The sequence below is a fragment of the Tamandua tetradactyla genome, chromosome X, assembly GCF_023851605.1.
Source record: "Tamandua tetradactyla isolate mTamTet1 chromosome X, mTamTet1.pri, whole genome shotgun sequence".
NCBI lineage: Eukaryota > Metazoa > Chordata > Mammalia > Pilosa > Myrmecophagidae > Tamandua > Tamandua tetradactyla.
In genome coordinates, this window is record NC_135353.1 from 72,299,804 (window position 1) to 72,305,803 (window position 6,000).

Here is a 6,000-nt window from a genome sequence, read left to right on the forward strand (position 1 = left end):
TGGAGAGACAGAAAACTACCTCTACTCAAAAATATCTCCCACAGGCCCTATCTTGGCAGGAAGAAATCTCTGCCCATTTTTTCCTTTGGTGAAGGCACTAAGGGCCCATGTGAAAATGAGAATTTTACCTGTGAGAGAGAAAACATTAAGCCATTATCAGGTAGTAATGCCTTAGATTTACTTAGAATATTAGCTTATAATAATAATAATAATAGCTAACATTATTGAGCATTTACTACAGGCTAAGCACTGTGACTGTGTGATTGTGAAAAAAATGAGGGGGAGATTAAAATATTTTCAGACAAACAATCGCTGATTGAATTTCTGACTAAGAGACCACTCTGCAAGAAATATTAAAGGGAGCCCTACAGGCAGATAGGAAAATGCAGGAGAGAGAGGTCTGGAGGACAGTGTAGAAATGGAGGCTGTCAGTAAAGGTAAAAAGAGAAAAAAATAGGTATGACATATAAAATCCAAAATAAAAAATGGTAGAAGAAAGTACTGCCTTTACAGTAATAACAAAAAATGTTAATGGATTAAACTCCCCAATCAAAAGATATAGACTATCAGAATGGATTAAAAAACAGGACCCATCTATATACTGTCTACAGGAGGCTCATTTTCGAACCAAGGACAATAAATAACAGGCAGAGGGCTAGAAAATTCACACAAAAAGGGAGACTAAACAACACACTCTTAAGCAACCAGTGGGTCAAGGAAGAAATTACGAGAAATTAGTAAATATCTCAAGGCAAATGAAAATGAAAACACAACATATAAGACTTGATGAGATACAGCAAAGGCAGTACTGAGAAGGAAATTTATTGCTTTAAATGCCTATGTTAAAAATGAAAGAGCAAAAATTGAGGAATTAATTGTTCACTTGGAAGAACTAGAGAAAGAACAGCAAACTAACTGTAAAGAAAACAAAAGGAAAGAAATAATAAACATTAGAGCAGAAATAAATGAAATTGAGAACATGAAAGCAATTGAGAAAATCAACAAAACCAGAAAAAATTAATAAAATCAAAGGACCATTAGCTGGCTGACAGAAAAAAAAGAGAGAGGATGCAAATGAATAAAATCAGAAATGGAAGAGGAGACATAACCACTGATCCTTCAGAAATACAGGCTGTAATGAGAGGATACTTTCAGCAACTATATGCTAATAAACTAGACAACATAGATGAGATGGACACTCCCTGGAAAGACATGGACAACCAACACTGATTTGAAAAGGAATAGAAGACCTCAAGAAACTAATCACAGTAGATTGAATCAGTCAAGAAGCCGCTAAAAGAGAAAAGTACAGGAACAGATTGTTTCACATGTGAATTCTAACAAGCATTCAAGAAATAATTCGTACCAATCCTGCTCAAAATCTTCAAAAAAATTGAAGAGGAGGGAAAGCTACCTAACTCATGCTATGAAGCCAACATCACCCTAATGCCAAAGCCAGGCAAAGATACTACAAGGAAAGAAAATTAAAGACCAACCTCTCTAAAGAATGTAGATGCAAAAATCCTCAACAAAATTTTTGCAAATAGATTCCAGAAAAACATTAAAAGAATTATGTGCCATGACCAAGTGGGATTTATTCCAGATATGCAAGGATGGTTCAACGTAAGAAAATCAATTAATGTATTACACCATATAAACAAATCAAAGCAGTAAAAAACACATGATCATCTCAATTGTGTAGAAAATGCGTGTGACAAAGTTCAACATCCTTTCTTGATGAAAACACTTCAAAGGCTAGAATAGAAGGGAACTTCCTCAACATGATAAAGGGAATATATGAAAAATGCACAACTGACATCACCCTCAATGGGGAAAGACTGAAAGCTTTCCCTCTAAGATCAGGTACAAGACAAGGAAGCCAATGGTCACCATTGTTATTCAACATTGTGCTGGAAGTTCTAGCCACAGCAATTAGACAGGAAGAGGAAATAAAAGGCATCCAAATTGGAAACTCTCACTGTTTGCATATGACATGATACAATATGTTGAAAATCCCAAAAAATCTCTAGCAAAATTACTAAAGCTAATAAGTGAGTACAGTAAAGTGGCAGCACACATGATCAGCACATAAAAATCAGTAGTGTTTCTACACACTAGTAATGAGCAATCTGAGTAAATCAAGAAAAAAATCCACTTACAAAAGCAACCAAATGAATCAAATAATTAAGAATAACTTGAACTAAGGATAAAAAGACCTAATCTCAGATAAGTACAAGAAATCACTAAAAGAAATCATGGAAAAGCCTAAATAAATGGAAGGGCATACTGCGTTCATGGATTGGAAGACTAAATATAGTTAAGATGTCAATTCTACCTAAATTGATTTATAGATTCAATGCAATGCCAATTAAAATCCCAACAACTTACTTTGCAGAAATAGAAAAAAACAATAATCAAATTTATTTGGAAGGTGGGCGGGCCACGGTGGCTCAGCAGGCAAGAATGCTTGCCTGCCATGCCAGAGGACCCGGGTTCAATTCCTGATGCCTTCCCTTGTAAAAAAAAAAATTATTTGGAAGGGAAGGGTGCCCCAAATACATAAAAATATCTTGAGAAAGAAAAATGAAGTAGGAGATCTCACACTGACTTTAAAACATATGATGAAGCTACAGTGGTCAAAACATCATGGTACTGGCATAAAGATACATATACTGACCAATGCAATTGAATAGAGTGTTCAGAAATAGACCCTCTCATCTATGGACAATTGATATTTGATAAGGCAGTCAAACTAATCTACCTTGGACAGAGCAGCCTCTTCAATATATGGTGCTTGGAGAACTGGGTATTCATAGGCAAAAGAATGAAAAAAGGATCCATATCTCATACCCCATACAAAAATTGACTCTAAATGGATCAAAGACAAAAGCATTAGAGCTAAGACCATAAAACTTTTAGAATAAAATATCTTAGACCTAGAGAATATTATGCTGAGTGAATCCAGCCAAAAACTAAAGGACAAATACTGTATGGTCCCACTGATGTGAATGGACATTCGAGAATAAACTTGAAATATGTCATTGGTAACAGAGTTCAGCAGGAGTTAGAAACAGGGTAAGACAATGGGTAATTGAAGCTGAAGGGATACAGACTGTGCAACAGGACTAGATACAAAAACTCAAAAATGGACAGCACAATAATACCTAATTGTAAAGTAATCATGTTAAAACACTGAATGAAGCTGCATCTGAGCTATAGGTTTTTGTTTTGTTTTGTGTTGTTTTGTTTTGATTTTACTATTATTACTTTTATTTTTTTCTCTATATTAACATTCTATATCTTTTTCGGTTATGTTGCTAGTTCTTCTAAACCAATGCAAATGTACTAAGAAATGATGATCATGCATCTATGTGATGATGTTAAGAATTAATGATTGATGGGCGGGCCGCGGTGGCTCAGCGGGCAAAGTGCTTGCCTGCTATGCCGGAGGACCTCGGTTCGATTCCCGGCCCCAGCCCATGTAACAAAAACGGAGAAACAGAATACAATAAAACAAGAAAATGTTTAAAAATGTTTCCCTTTCTTCCTTCCTTCTATCCTTCCTTCCTTCTCTCTGTCTTTCCTTTAAAAAAAAAAAAAAAAAAAAAAAAGAATTAATGATTGCATGTGTAGAATGGTATGATCTCTAAATGTTGGGTTAATTTCTTTTTTTCCGTTAATTAAAAAAAAAAAAAAAAGAGAAGGGATAATTGGAGATGAAGGGATACAGACTGTACAACGGGGCTGGATATAAAAACTCAGAAATGGACAGCACAATACTACCCAATCGTAATGCAATTATGTTAAAACACTGAATGAAGCTGCATGTGAGGTATAGGTTTTTTGTTTTTGTTTTTTTGTTTTTTTTCTTTCTATTATTGTTTTAATTCTTATTCTGGTGCCTTTTTATTTCTTTTTCTGAATCGATGCAAATGTACTAAGAAATGATGAATATGCAACTATGTGATGTTATTAAGAATTACTGATTGTACATGTAGATTGGAAAAAAAAATATCTTATAAAACTTGTAATAGGAGGTGGTTTCCTAGACCTAACACCCAAAGCACAGGCATTGAAGAAAGAAATTAATAACTGGGAACTCCTCAAAATTAAACCCTTTTGAGCATCAAAGAACTTTGTCAAGAAAGCAAAAAGGCAGCCTATGCAATGGAAGACAATATTTGGAAACCACATATCAGATAAGGGTTTAGTATCCAGAATATAAAATGAGATTCTTCAACTCAACAACAAGAAGACAAACAACCCAATTGAGAAATGGCCAAAAGACATGAACAGACACTTCTCAGAAGAGAAAACGCAGATGGCTAAAAGGCACATGAAAAGATCCTCAATTTCACTGGCTATTAGGGAAATGCAAATCAAAACTATACTGAGATATCATCTGACACCTACTAGACTGACCATTATTTAAAAAAAGCAGAAAATGACAACTTCTGGAGAGAATGTGGAGAAAGAGGCACACTTATCCGCTGTTGGTGGGAATGTAAAATGGTACAACTACTATAGAAAGCAGTTTGGTAGTTCCTTAGGAAGCTAAGTATAGAATTGTCATATGATCCAGCAATCCCATTATTAGATATATATTAAGAGAACCTGAAGGCAAGGACACAGACAGACATTTGCATACTGATATTTATAACAGCATTATTTACTACTGCCAAGAGATGTAAACAGTCCAAATTTCTGTAAATGGATGACTGGCTAAACAAGCTTTTGTATATACATGTGATAGAATATTACACAGCTTTAAAGCAGAATAAAGTTGTGAAGCATGTGTGCTGGTTTGAAAGGATGTGTGTCCCCTATAAAAGCCATATTTTAATCCAAATCCCATTTCATAAAGGCAGAATAATCCCTATTCAATACTGTATGTTTGAAACTGTAATCAGATCATCTCCCTGGAGATGTGATTTAATCAAGAGTGGTTGTTAAATTGGATTAGGTGACGACATGTCTCCACCCATTCGGGTGGGTCTTGATAAGTTTCTGGAGTCCTATAAAAGAGGAACCATTTTGGAGAATGAAGGAGATTCAGAGAAAGCAAAGCAGAACGACATAGCCATGAGAAGCAGAGTCTACCACCAGCGACCTTTGGAGATGAAGAAGGAAAATGCCTCCCAGGGAGCTTCATGAAACAGGAAGCCAGGAGAAGACGTTAGCAGATGATGCCATGTCCACCATGTGCCCTTCCAGATGAGAGAGGAACCCTGATCATATTCACCATGTGCCTTTCCAGATGAGAGAGAAACCCTGACTGTGTTTGCCATGTGATTTCTCACTTGAGAGAGAGAGACCCTGAACTTCATCGGCCTTCTTGAATCAAGGTATCTTTCTCTGGATGCCTTTGATGGGACATGTCTATAGACTTGCTTTAACTGGGACATTTTATCAGCCTTAGAACTGTAAACTAGGAACTTATTAAATTCCCCTTTTTAAGAACCATTCCATTTCTGGTATATTGTATTCTGGCAGCTAGCAAACGAGAACCGCATGTAACAATATTGATGAGCTTTAAGGACATTATGCTGAGTGAAATCAGCCAGAAACAAAGGGACAAATACTCTATAGTCTCACTAATATGAATTAATATTAATGACTGAACTTTGAGATTTGAAGTAAAGAGCACAGGTTATCAAGAGATAGAAATAGGTTAGAGATTGAGCAATTTCTCAGATTGCACAAGAGGACTGATTATAAATATTTAGAAATTGGTAGCACAATATTACTTGTTTGTAGCACAATATAAATACACTGAGTAAAGCTGAATGTGAGTATGATTGAAGTTGAAGCGCAGGGACCACAAATGAAACCAAAAGGAAAGATAGAGAATAAAGACTGAGATGGTACAATTTAGGAATGCCTTGTGTGGACAATGATGATAATTAAATGTACAAATAAAAAAACATTTTTGCAAGAGAGAATAAATGAATGTCTGCATTGCAGGGTGCTGAAAACAGTCAGTATACGGGAAAAAGTACA